The sequence below is a fragment of the Phoca vitulina genome, unplaced genomic scaffold (assembly GCF_004348235.1).
Source record: "Phoca vitulina isolate PV1807 unplaced genomic scaffold, GSC_HSeal_1.0 scaffold24, whole genome shotgun sequence".
NCBI lineage: Eukaryota > Metazoa > Chordata > Mammalia > Carnivora > Phocidae > Phoca > Phoca vitulina.
The window spans coordinates 20,427,136-20,441,661 of record NW_022589727.1 but is presented as its reverse complement, the minus strand read 5'-3'; the positions used below and the strand labels follow the sequence as shown (position 1 = coordinate 20,441,661).

The 14,526-nt window shown below is 36.4% G+C and overlaps 1 protein-coding gene across 8 annotated transcripts in view; it reads left to right on the top strand.

Annotated features, from left to right (window-relative positions):
- The window catches only part of GREB1L (GREB1 like retinoic acid receptor coactivator), a 268,425-nt gene that overhangs the window by 116,710 nt on the left and 137,189 nt on the right, over nucleotides 1-14,526 (top strand). For 6 of the 8 annotated variants that reach the window (XM_032421404.1, XM_032421408.1, XM_032421401.1 and 3 more), the window contains one exon: nucleotides 1,857-1,964. The exons of the other annotated variants lie outside the window; for them this stretch is intronic. The gene's annotated coding sequence lies outside the window, so the exon portion shown is untranslated. The remainder of the gene's footprint in view (nucleotides 1-1,856; nucleotides 1,965-14,526) is intronic. 8 annotated transcript variants of the gene reach the window in all.

Below are 14,526 nucleotides of genomic sequence, written 5' to 3'. Positions count from 1 at the left end.
TTAAATTATTTAAAGTAAACTTTCATTTAACTTAATGAGCTCTTTGATGAAAGAATGAAATATAATTGTTATTGATCTGTCAGAACAAGGTGGAAATTTGGTGTTCTATTTAGAAATTCATTTTGTTGGCAAAAGTCTAAATTTGTAAATTTGGACTGATGCAGAACTGGCCCCATGTAAGAGAAGAAACAGGAAGGAGCTTGGCCAGAGAGTAGGAAAGGGGAAAGGGAGGTGGGAGGATGCGGTTGAAAAAAATGATTTTGTCAAACTTTCTGGCATTCGTCTATGAAAAAGACCGTAGGTTGAAAGGCAAAGAAATTAAGATGATTAGAAGCTTTAAGCTATACAAATGGTAGAGTCTCTTCCTTCTCTATGGGTGTAAATAATAGATCAAAGAGTAAGAGTGACAACAAAGGATCAGGTCGTTTAAGAGAATGTGTGCAGCCTGAATAGGGGTCTGTGGCCCAGGGCCAAAGGTCTTAGCTTTGAGTGTAATTAGAAGAAAATACAAAAATGTCATTACTAGCAGGTGAAGTGTGCAGCACGTGGCCAAAAATTAGCAATTTTAGACTCTGAAGCTACTGGAATTGGATTACTAACCTTTTTTAAAAATCATTAAGGTCCTCATGGAGTCATACAGTTTCATTGGCAGTAATGCAGTTTGACCTTGTTGACCAGATGGGGTAATCTTGGGTTTGGATGTAGGTAGCAAGACTCCTGACTTACAAAAAGATGTCTATTTGTGTGTGGGTGGGTGGGAAATACATGAGTTTGAAAATCTGGGTCTCGCTTTTTTAATTGTTCTTTTGCCTGAAGACATTCTTCTGACAGTAAGAGAGGTAAGATAAAGATTTTTATTTCAAAATCTAAAATGGTTCTTTTCTGTCTTTCCTCTCTTTCAAGTTGGCATAAAAGGACAATAAAACTGAAAACTATTTCTTTAGAAAGCATAAGTTAATATTACTTTAAATATTTTAGTGCTATTACTATGCATATTGAAATTAGTATATTCTTAGGAAAATCCCCTTTTGTTTTCCTTTTAGACACAGTAACAAAGGAACAAAAACACTTCTCAGTTGCATATAAAAATCAGTAACAAATAGTTTTTATTTCACTTGATGTTTTATGACTATATTTCCTATTTTTCCACCCAGTAGTTTATATTGACCATAATCTATTTAAAGGAGAGAATAATATGCATACTGTAATTTTCCACCAGTTATATGTAATTATAATTATTTAGTTTAATTACTCCTAGAAATACCCTACTCAAAAGGGTAGAAAACAGTAACTCTTTTTTTTCTTCATGCAGTCTCTCTTTCTTGGAGATTATTAAAGCATTAGTTTCAAAAAGTAGAAAAATACTTTTAAGCAATATTAGTTATGTCTTAAATTTTTAATAGTTCTTTGAGGAGATAAATTTTGGCCAAGCATCAGAGATTATAAAATTCAAACTCCTTAGAATAAGAAAATTGCCTTTCATTATTTTCATTCCTAAAAATAAAAATAGTCTGTGGGTCTGTTAGCATATGGTAACACTTGTCAAAACTGCAGACTTGACAGATTTATTCAACTTACATTTAGTAGGGTAGGAGAAGGGGGGAAATCTTAAGAACAACAAATTATTTTTGAGTATATATAATTAGGAGTGATTATTTTGGGAATATTTAAGAGGGAGGAATACCTGTATTTGCCCATTATGATGTATATGGAGTTATGTAAGACTTTGATAATTTATTTCTAATTGTAACTTGTAGAACTGTAAATATTTAAATTATTTTTTTCTGGAATATAACGCATTTGGAAACTAATTCATGTCTTTACGTATATATTTTTATTTTTTTATGTTTTTGCAGGTACACAAAAGCTTTAAACAAGTAAAATCTAGACAACAGGCTCCCTGAAGTGTTGACAGCCCAACTTAATCATGAACGTGATTCAAAAATGTTAATAAATAAACCAAGGTATTGTACAGTTATAATACCCGCCCCCCAATTTTTCAAGATCAAATTTGTTTTAGGAAGTTATATTTAGAATTTAAATAAAGCTACTATATTTGGTTCCTAAACTGATTAAGCAGATATTTCTATGAGCTCTTCTTCCATTTCCTTCCCTCTGCTTTCCTCTCCCCTCCCCCATCCTCTCCACCAAAAGAAAAAAAAAAACCCTTATTCAGCATTAAGTTTTTGCTTATTCAGTATTGCTGAATAATTTTTTTTTCTGGCAACAGCCTTTGTGTTATATTTCCTGTATACCTAAATTAAGACAATAAGAATTCAGTTTTTGATTCCCCTTTGTTGACTGTGCTTTTTATCTTTCAAATTGTTTAATAAGAGAGAAATCTAGATTATTGGCCTCTGCAAAAAAAAAAAAAAAACCCAAACCATATTAAATGACTGTATAAAAATGTTTATCATATAACACTATCTTGAGATGTATGTTTTAAAAATTTCATTGAAAGGTTTTTTTTTTTTTCTATTTTTAGGAGGTTTTTAGTTCAGAGAATATTGCCTTTTTTTTCCTCCCTATGTCCAAGAAAATTAAACATTTGCTTAGGATTAAGGATTTGGAGCTGCTGTTTTAAGGAACTCTTGTTCTGTCTAGGCATAGCCCAAGACTGCATGTCTCCTTTTGGATGTTGGAACACGTTTGAGTAGCCTGGCATTTCCAAGAGAAGGCAAAGATCTTCCTGCTGAATTCTTTTGAGACCAAAAAGAACAAGAGGGTCATTACCACTTCAGCGTGGTCCCTGTTTGTGCCTTGGTGACCATGCAGACCCTGGAACCTAGTGTTGGCTTAACATTTGGGCCTGGAACATCTGGAAAATGATCAGAGAGGGAGTGGAGGAGATAGAAGAGTGGGGAATGGTTGCGTTTTGTTACACCAGGTGCTAGGAGTTAGCAACATCCCCTGTTTGATATGGGAGGCAAATTCTGTGGCCCAGGAGTTAGGCTTCAACAATTGAAGAGGTCAAAGGACAGCTGAGTGGGGTCAGTGAGACACCATGGGGTGTATTTTGTTACTTAGTAAAAGGAGCAGCCTCCTAAAACCTTAAAGGATTCTCTTGAAAATCTGTGTTGTGAAAAGGTTTTATGAGTCTCATGGCAAAAACTCCTGATTTATCTAAGGAATGCTTGCTTTTGTCTAATGGAAGGATAATCCTTACCAAATGTTGGCAACTACTATAAGAGTCAATATAGGTCTGAAAGAACAGTGAGGGTTTGAAGTATACTTTGCTTTCCAAAATGTTTATCATTTTAATGTTTGTCTCTCAGTGAAGAATTTTGCACTGTTGAATTACCACCCTTTTCTTTCCTCAGAGCCAAAAGTGGAGGGTGGGGGAGAGACTGGTAAGGAGCGAGCCTACATTAATTTAAAAATTATTCGAACGAGCTTTTGACTGACCCACAAACAGGACATTACTAACCTTTAAAAACACCAAAGATTGTTAACTCTGAAAAGTTACCTTGGAATTTATTTTAATGTATAAAGGGAATAAATGGCACATGAAATATCATGTTTCTAGATTACAGAAGAGGTTTTAAAAATTTAGTTGTATTTCATAGAAGTGGGTATCAGTTGATGAATAACCATAAACCTGTGTTTCTTCCTGAATGTGTTTCTTGTACATTTTATAGTAGTAAGAAGAAAATCAATGTCAGGGTCAAGAATAGAGAATAAGAAAAGCAAGTATAATAAAGAATTTTTCTTTTTGAAGGGAAATGGAAAAGGGGCAGGGGAGGAGGGATCCGCTTGTTGTGAGAGCTGTCTTTACCAGAGCCCATGACCTCAAGATACCACTTCCATGATTATGGATACCTTTGAAAGCTGTTGGCCACCTGGCAGATAGGTAGTAAAAGGGGACTGTTAGAGGAATTTGGCAGTATTTTGATGTTCCAGTTTATTCCCTCCATACATGTACAAATACATAGAGGACATATATTACTATATATACAGTAAGGGGAAAAAGATGAAATGATGACTAGTATATAATAGACTTTGTTAAGCATTTTCTTACTAATTTGTAAATTTACAGTATTTGTGAATTACACTTGTGTGTGATTTTTTTTCAATCTCTTAATAATTACTTATTTTAAAGCAACATATGCATAAATGTAAGGCTCAGCATGCATGCAGTGTGCTCAGTGTCTATTTTCTCAAGGTTAAAGTGCCTTTCAACAACTAATTTAGAAACCTAAGTGTAGTGACTGATAATTGCCTAGAGAAAACCCACAGCTGTTTAAGTAGCACTGAAATTGTGGCAAAACTGACAAATACAATTAGCAATGTTAATAAGATAAGAAGATGGAAAGACAGAGGCAGATGACAGAGTGGAAAGATGAAGGTAGCAGAAGTAACAAATCCATATGAGAACACAATGTTCACAGTTGCTTTGAATTTCCAGCACTTTTTCATCTAAGCTAAGTCCTTTTACTTCTCTCTGAATTACCAGCAGAATAGGTGTTTTGCAAGTTAAAAAATTCAGATAAATTTTTTCAGTCCCTAAGTCACATCTAATTTTGAAAGATCATAGCTCTTTGGTTGTGATCCTGTCTAAGGAAAACAATCAGATTTTGCTGATTCTACCCAATTTTATCTGTGGTGCTTTTTAAAAGTCAAATTTAAATATACTTCTATTTTACTGTAATTATTGTGAATGGGAATTTCTTTACCCCACTTTGCACCCTTATAATTCTTATTAGTCATCTAAATACATTACAAAGGAGACCAAAGAAGTCCTGTTTCTGGATCCAGGGACCCAGTATTACCAGAACAAAACAAAACAAAAACCTGCGGAAGTCTTCAATGTATGATTACTAATTATATTTATCTGGTTAATGTTTATAGCTCACTTTCCAAACAACTTCTTGGGAAAACTAAGTGGGGATTGGAAATTAAGAGAAATTAGGTGAATGTTCTATGAAAAAGATTTAGTCCTCTGTGCTCTTCCCATTATACTTTTTAAAGCAACCAATGAAATTTGGAAAATTATTAATGGTTATCTTTTGAAATTCTACTCTGCATTTGGGAAATTGGTTTTTTGCCTCCGGTGTTTTCTGCAGATTTGAATAATTGCTGTGATAAATCCCCACAAGTTTGTTCTCTGAAACCGTAGAGACTCTGAACTCTCTGAGTGTGGCAGCCTTGATGGATGCGGTAAACCACACTTTGGAAGCATTTCTGGTTATTTAATGTTTTCTGTTCTGGATTATTGACTCTTCTCCCTGTTGAAAAATTGGTCTCTGGTGACATGGTCGAGGTCACACGTTGCCTATTATTGTTTTGCTTCTTTGATCTTAAACAGGGATTGCCTCTGGTAATTATACTAGTTCCAGAGAGTCTTGATGAGATGTGTTTATTTTACAGAAGAATTTCTGGTATTTCAAGGAAGAAAGTAAAGATTTCCAGTAGAAACATGTACCTCTTCATTGCAAAGAAAAAATAGCATTGTACTTTATCTTTTAATTATGACACTTTTTAATAATTATTATGAAATTAGTTTGCATCTTACAGTATTTACATAACAATTTAAGACATATTGCATATCCATAAGTATATTGGTAGAAATGGTTAGTTTTAGAATAAAGTTAGTAGGGCAGGGTTTTTATTTCAGTACCTAAAATACTTTTGGCTTCAGAAAATGTCAAAAGAGATTCATCCAGATTTAAATGTACAGAACTATTAAAAGAGGTTGGAAATTTTGTCTTTTAATCTATTTGCATTTTCTAAAGACTTTCAGCAAAGAGGATGAATAAAATTGAAATAACACACTTTTGTTTTGAATGCATGGTTAGCTTTGTGCTTTTTTGGAATGTGCTTGGGAGAGATAATATCTCTTCAAATTCATTTAATGTATAATTAGATAAGACACACAAAAAGCTCAATGTATTCATTATTTTTTTTTACTCATTCTAGTTTTAACAAAATATTTCCCCTAACAACTCATAATCTAATGGGAGAGTCAGACACTAGACTCAACTAATTATAATCAAGTGCAACAAATGTCAATTTCAAAGAATAAATGAAATGCAAAAAGAGCACAAAACAGAGAGAAATGTGAATATATGCTTGCTTTTAATTTTGGATTATAGACTGTGAGAACTTGCAAGAACCATGTTTGATTTCCATTATCACTGTCGTCAGTGATTAATTTTTTTAAAGATTGAGAGAGAGCACGAGCAAGAGCAGGGGGAGGGGGAGGGGCAGAGGCAGAGGGAGAAGCAGACTCCCCACTGAACAGGGAGCCTGATGTGGGGCTTGATCCCAGAACTCTGGGATCTTGACCTGAGCCAAAGGGAGATGCTTAACCAACTGCGCCATATAGGTGCCCCAGTGAATATTTTTAATAGAGAAAAGTTGTATGAGCAGTAATGCTATATAACAAGTAATTTTCTTTTTTTTTTTGATGTTTCAAGTTCATATTTAAATTCTAATTAGTTAACATATAGTGTAATATTGGTTTCAGGAGTAGAATTTAGTGATTCATCACTACAAGTAATTTTCTTATACAAAGAATCTGATAACTGTGAGGGACAATAATGATTTGTATATGTGACTGTAAAATTTCTTAATAAATAAATTGTATATAGGACCAAATAGCAGCTTTTGGAACTTTTATATTGATGGCCATTTGTTCCTAGAACAATGCCCCAGAATCTATTTGTAATGCCTAATACATGCAAGGGAAGAAGTGCATCTTACTTTTCTTAGTATCTTCAATGTAGCACAATGCTCAAAAACAAAACAAAAACAAAAAAACCCAACCTATTACTACTCTTTTTTTTTTTAAGATTTTATTTTTTTATTTTGAGAGAGAAAAAGAGAGCGAACATGCACGCGCATGTGAGTGGGGGCAGGGGCAGAGGGAGAGAGAGACTCTCAAGCAGACTCCACCTTAAGTGAGGAGCCCAAAGCAGGGCTCAGATCCCAGGACTCTGAGATCATGAACTGAGCCAAAATCAAGAGTCAGACACTTAACCAACTGAGCCACCCAGGCGCCCCTATTACTACTCTTTTTTCACATTTATTCTGTGCCAGGCACTATTCTAAAAATGTTATATATGCATTAAATCTTATGTATTCTCACAAAAATCTATGATATTGCTGGTATTACCCCATTTTACAGATGAGAGACTAAGTAACTTGCCCATATCATATGGGTAGTGGGTATAGGATTTGAATTAAAGTCATCTGACTCTACAGCTATAGGATTTCTATAAGTGCTGCTTGGCTGGGTGGATAACTGTTAAAAGTTTGGAGAGTAAGTGACAACATCATAGAGTAAAGGGTAACAGAAAACTGACAAGGTACACGAGGTTGGCTTTTTTAGTACTATGTCTGGCACACAGACAAAAAAATTGGGCCTTAAAAACAAAAACCTCAAATCAAACCCAAATATACACACACACCACAAACAGAATGTATCATCTTCATGCTTACCTTGTTTCTATGTCAAATAGCATATCTTAGTGGGGGAAAAAACATGGACTTTTAGTCTAAACTTGAACCCTAGTTCCAAATTTATTTTTTTTAAGATTTTATTTACTTATTTGACACAGAGAGAGAGAGCACAAGCAGGGGGAGCAGCAGAGGGAGAGGGAGGCTCCCCACTGAGCAGGGAGCCCAACGTGGGGCTCGATCCCAGGATCCTGGAATCTTGACCTGAGCTGAAGGCAGATGCTTAACCGACTGAGCCACCCAGGCGTCCCCCTAGTTCCAAATTATAAACCAGATAACCCTGGCTTGTTGCAGAAACTAGATCAGTTGTTCTCTCTACCTGTCCCTATTCTGAGTTTACTTGTTTCTTTACTTGTTCCTCCATCCTATAAATGGAAGTTAGATGTAAGGATTTGACTATATTCAAATCGGCAGAAATACTTCCTACGTAGTGTGTGTGCTTCCTCTTGTCTCTTGTGGGGAGGCTCCTGATGCCGCATTGCTTCACTATTAGTGTTGCTAAACTTGAGCTGTGGGTTCAGGAGGTGTCAGCCTTATCCCTGTGTTATAAAGTTCCCCCATTTATTATCGTTGCCTAAATGAATTTTGTATTAAGGTTTGCAAAGTGGTAGTTTTATAATTCTGTCATTCTTTCCACACTTATTAGCTGAAATTCTTCATTAAAAATATTAAAACTCTCAAAAACCAGGACTATTTGGTTACTTTGAAGTACAGGAAGAGCAGAATAAATATTTCCCTCTTTCCCTTTCCTTTTAGCCACATTCAAGTAGATGCTTTGGGGGTTTTTTGTTTTGTTTTGTTTTGTTTGTTTTTTTCCAAGAGGAGATCTCTTTTTTTCCTTGAGTAGCAAAATTAATTTGTGAGTTTTTATATTTTAAATATGTTTCACTGCATTGCATTTTTTCTCTTTTATGTTCAATTTCTCTAGTCCTTGGCCTATGGGAACATTTCATATTGACTCATGTCTTTTGACGTGATCCATTACCCCTTGATAGCTTCTTTGCTGTCTGTTCAAGTGCATTTCCTGCCTCAGACCTGGAATTGGCCATAATTTCAAGGAGCTTTGATTCTTTTCAGTGGGGAATGGTAGTAGAAAACCACAATCAGGGTACTAGGAAGTGCTTATTGTTATTGAATTGTCATTGCTTCTCAGACTTTTCAGTAGACAGTGCTTGGAAATACAAATCCGAAATATTTTTTAAATGAGTTATTACTTTAAAAATATATATCCCTGCCTATCTTCTCCATAGCCAATCTTGCTGTTAAAACTAGACTAACCCTAAAGTAGTACCTTAGATTTTCTTTTAGCATGTACATGATTTTTTAAAATCCGTGTTTTTCTCATTCTTTCTTGTCACTAACTGTAATGATCCTTTTTCTCCCTGTATATTTTAAAGTTAATGTTTACTTTCTCCAGATTGTTGGTATTAAAAGTCAACTTTTAGGGGTGCCTGTGTGGCTCAGTCGGTTAAGCGTCTGACTCTTGATTTTGGCTCAGGTCATGATCTCAGGGTTGTGAGATCAAGCCCTGTGTCGGGCTCCGCGCTGGGCATTGAGGCTGCTTGGGATTCTCTCTCTCCCTTTCCCTCTGCCCCTCCCCCCTCTCTAAATAAAATAAAATAAAATAAAATAAAAGTCAACTTTTATAAAGAGCCCAAGTGTAGTACCTTGAAAATATTTGATCAAAAGAGGAACTTGTTGAGGGAGATGATTGGGCCAATACAAGTATATCATAACTGGGGGGGAAATAGTTTAGAGTATTAGGTAGAAGGTAGTAGTAGAAACTCCAAATCTTAATGAGAAGTTCTCAGTCTAAGCGCTGGAATGAACTGTAGTCTCCCTGGAATCTTGAAGCACCAGGAAAGGGTGAAGGGGTGTTCATTTTGCAAATCCAGTTGTTAAGTAATAAGCCTATGTTTTAAACTGCTGTTCAAGGATAGTCATAGAGTTGGGATTAGCTCACTCATTATATGATATTTTCCTTTCCTTTATTATATTATGCTATAATAGTGTTCATTACCTTAAAAATTGGAAAATAGAAAAAAAAAGATAGTTTATTTTTTTTTAAGAAGGCTCTATGCCGAACAAGGGGCTCGACCTCAGGTCCCTGAGATCAAGAGTCATGCTCTACCAACTGAGCCATCCAGGTGCCCTGAAAAAAAGATAGTTTAAAAACAATATAACATCAATAGATAAACATTATTAACACATTATTGTGTGTACTTCCCAGTTTTTTTTTCTGCTTGTAACAACATTATCTTTACAAGAAAAATTGTGTTTTTAAAATTTCCAGTAAATTCATACCATATTGGGGCGCCTAGGTGGCTCAGTCGTTAAGTGTCTGCCTTTGGCTCAGGTCATGGTCCCGGGGTCCTGGGATCAAGCCCCGCATCAGGCTCTCTGCTCCGCGGGAAGCCTGCTTCTTCCCTCTCCCACTCCCCCTGCTTGTGTTTCCTCTCTCGCTGTGTCTCTTTCTCTCTGTCAAATAAATAAATAAAATCTTTAAAAAAAAATTCATATCATATTATTAATGTCAGAAATTTATTTTTTACTTCTACCTACTTAGATTAAGTGGTCTGCCGCAGAATGAAGAGGGAAATAGAAATGGAATTGTGTTACTTTTTCAAAAATAATAGATTGGGCCATATCTCAAATCTAGTACTTTTTAAACTGGTGTAAGAAGAAAGTCAAGGAAGATACACTCTCAAGTTCATTCCTTCTTTTTATCATTTGGGTTTTAGGAAACTTTCTCTTGTCCTTAATAGAAAATAAAAACTTTTTCAGACGGGGAAAATATTGGAGGAAACTAAGTTATGTAAACATTCCTAATATTTTAGGGAGTTGATAAGAATGTTTTTGATTTCTAGACTTGCCACATAATGGATTAATGAAACATGACCAAGTCTTCCAAAGTTGGAAGCAATGGGGAGAAAAGGGTATGAACAAGAGAGTTCTCAAAATTAGGGGACATCCATCAGATGCTTTGGAGTCTAAGGGCGGGCCTATGCTTTCTCCCCTATATATGTATATTTGGTTATTCTTTGTTAAATAATTTACCCTTTGTTTATCTTTCCCTTTCATCTAATACAGTGAGGTTTGGGGTCTTTTTCTTGAGGGGAGGGGTAGTTCTATTTTATTTTGACTTTTTAAAATTGTTGCTTGGCTTTGTGCCTACTAATGCCCCATATCTTAAGCTAAAACTCCTTTTTCAGCCTTGTCTTGTAGCCGTGAAATATAGAGACAAGGACAAATCAGCAAACAAACAAACAAAAATCTTCCTTGGGTTGTTTTGGTTTCGTTTTGTTTTATTTTGTTTTATTTGGCTTGGAAATTAAGTAATACTTTATAGAGTATCCATTTACCCAATTAGGTTATTATTGTAAGTATTTAAAGAGCTGAGGGATCTCAGTGATTAAGATAGCCTAAGAGAGCTGTTGCTATAGCCAAACTGGTTAGATTCTACTCCTGTCTTTGCCATCTCCTTTTTGTTTCACCTTGAGCAAGTTCCTTAAATTCTCTAGGCCTCAGCTCTCTTAAAAATGGAGGCAATATGTTGGCGGGGATGCGGAGAAAGGGGAATCCTCCTACACTGTTGGTGGGAATGCAAGCTGGTGCAGCCACTCTGGAAAACAGTATGGAGGTTCCTCAAAAAGTTGAAAATAGAGCTACCCTATGACCCAGCAGTCGCACTACTGGGTATTTACCCCAAAGTTACAAATGTAGGGATCTGAAGGGGTATGTGCACCCCGATGTTTATAGCAGCAGTGTCCACAATAGCCAAACTGTGGAAAGAGCAAAGATGTCCATCGACAGATGAATGGATGAAGAAGATGTGGTATATATATACAATGGAATATTATGCAGCCATCAAAAGGAATGAAATCTTGCCATTTGCAACAACATGGATGGAACTGGAGGGTATTCTGAGTGAAATAAGTCAATCAGAGAAAGACATGTATCATATGACCTCACTGATATGAGGAATTCTTAATCTCAGGAAACAAACTGAGGGTTGCTGGAGTGGTGGGGGGTGGGAGGGATGGGGTTGCTGGGTGATAGACATTGGGGAGGGTATGTGCTATGGTGAGCGCTGTGAATTGTGTAAGACTGATGAATCACAGATCTGTACCTCTGAAACAAATAATACATTATATGTTAAAAAAGAGAGAGAAGATAGTAGGAAGGGAAAAATGAAGGGAGGGAAATCGGAGGGGGAGATGAACCATGACAGACAATGGACTCTGAGAAATAAACTGAGAGTTCTAGAGGGGAGGGGGATGGGGGAATGGGTTAGCCTGGTGATGGGCATTAAAGAGAGCACGTACTGAATGGAGCACTGGGTGTTACACACAAACAGTGAATCATGGAACACTACATCAAAAACTAATGATGTAATGTATGGTGATTAACATAACATAAAACTAATGATGTAATGTATGGTGATTAACATAACATAATAACATTTTAAAAATGTGAAAAAAAATGGAAGCAATAGAGTACTTACCTGGGCCAGTTAGCAGGCTCTCCATGTTACTTGTAATTGTCCAAAGAAGAATGTTTCCTTTCACATTTCTTGACAATGACAACAAGGACCACCACTACCAGTAATAGTAATAATGATAGCAGCACCTGGTAGCATATCACCTGCCTGTTAGATGCCTACCATGTGTACGTGCTTCACACATAGCTTAAAGTTAACATTTGAAAAATAAGAATATATATTCTGAAATCTTATCTTAATGCTTTATTTTTTTAAAGATTTTATTTATTTATTTGAGAAAGAGAGGGTGAGGAAGAGCATGAACAGTGGGGAGGGGCAGAGGGAGAGGAAGAAGCAGCCTCCCTGCTGAGCAGGGAGCCCGACGTGGGGCTTGATCCCAGGAACTGGGATCATGACCTAAGCCGAAATCGAGTCGGGCGTTTAACCGACTGAGCCACCCAGACGCCCCTTATCTAATGCGTTAGTTGTAAAAAGTCTTTGGGGATCAAGTTAAAGGAAATGTTTCTTCCTCTGTCCTGTGTACTTTGTAATTACTATAAGAGTAATTATTGTATTAATAATACAGTAACTATTAACCGTGAAACATTTGACAAAAGGGAAATAAAAACATCACAGATCAAGAAGTAGTCTCCCTCAAATTGTATTGCTTCTCCTTTCCCTTTTCAACAGAAAAAAGGAGAATTTGGAAGAGGCCATGGAGCCATTAGCAGGTACCTATTTCCCAAGCTCCCCTTTTCCTTACTTCTTCAGTCCCTATTCCTAAAGCCACCAGTGATGGAAGCTGACTGTTCTACTCCAGCCCTTTTATTTTTCTGTAGAAAAGGGAAAAGGCTAGAGCATAAAGACACCAAACCACAATGGTGTGGTGGTTTGTACTTGATCCTACTTGCATTTTGAGCAATTAATTAGTGGTGCATGGGGCAATTAAGCATCCAACTCTTGATTTCAGCTCAGGTCATGATCTCAGGGTGGTGAAATTGAGCCCCACATCAGGCTCCATGCTGCTGTGTGAGGAGCCTGCTTAAGAGTCTTTCTCTCCCTCTGCCACTCCCCACCCCTTTCTCTCAAAAAGAATTACTGGGGGGCACCGGGGTGGCTCAGTCAGTTAGGCATCTACCTTCGGCTCGGGTCATGAACTTGGGGACCTGGGATGGAGCCTCGCATCAGGCTCCCTGCTCAGCAGGGACCATGCTTTTCCCTCTCTCTGTGTGTTCTCTCTCTCTTTCTCTCAAATCAATAAATAAAAATCTTTAAAAAAAAGAATTAGTGGTGCAGAAAGCCCATATTTTGTACCATGTCTTTCTTAGAGATTTCTTTAATGTCACAAGAGTGTCTATTAGCATCTCAGAGGTCTGTAGTCCTTAATGAAAGCCCGATACATAAGTTACGCATATATATGTAGAAATTGCAAGTTTGCTTTCTTATTGTATTTGATTCAACAACTGATTCTGAAAATTCTGAAAAGTAGTTCTCTGTTTTCTGACCTGAAGTTGGATTTATTCACAGTGAATTACAGTGGGATGTTATGCCATCTCAGGCACTGGAGATCTTTGAGATTCAGATGAAAGGAACACTGGTAGTCTGGGTGGATAATGCCAACAGTTTCAGTGACCCTAAAAATTATAGCATATGATATTAAGAATACATTGCACTAACAAGGCTTCTTCCTTGAACTCTCCCTTTCTTTTGGTAACATTGAACTGGAAATTGGGTAGCATTGAACTTGAACTAATAAAGGGAAGAACTCCATACTCAGCACTAAAGAAGTCTAGGGTCAGTTTTATAATTCTTCACATTATCATTTGAAAAATGCCCAGTTATGTTTTCACTTGGAATAATCAGTCACTTCCTTTTACTCTTCCAACTGTTTCATGGGTACTTCCCTTTGTCTTCCCCTGAATATTGCTAGTGCACTTGTTGGATTATGTATATCTTCTATGATGGTGAAACTTGATCACCCATTTTCTGTTGACTTAATATTTTTATTCAGCACAATATTTATTTGCTATACATATATGTATCTGTTATATTGCTCCTTAAACTATAAATTAAAGAGATTGAAATTATGTAGTCCTCCAGGTGCAACTGGGCACTTCTTTATTAAACTAAAAAGATCTCTTAGAGAATATGGTTCTCAAGGTTTTCAATAATAAAAGGAAGATAACTTGTTGAGCAGGTAATAGTTAAGTAGAGGCAAGATTTCCAGGCATTTGGTGCTCTGGAGAAAGGCTAAAGGTCCACCTTTGAAGTTATTCCATTGTTCTCCACAGTTAAGAAATGCCATGGCTGTGCTGGTAGTTTTCTCCCTTCTGCAAAGAAGAAAGGTGAAATGGCTATTAAATTTTGACTTACATACATAAACTGGTGACACAGCATATTTCTCCTGCAACCCCACCCTGTTTTGATCCCATGTGGTTCTACTGAAAAATAAATTGTTTTTGAGCTTTAGAAAATTTAAATTGTTTATAGTTATACTAATGGGGAGTCTTAGAAGCTTGCACAAAAACTTGGTATTTCAGGAGAACTTTATTTGACAGACCTTGTTGTTTTTCTTCCACTTACAGTTT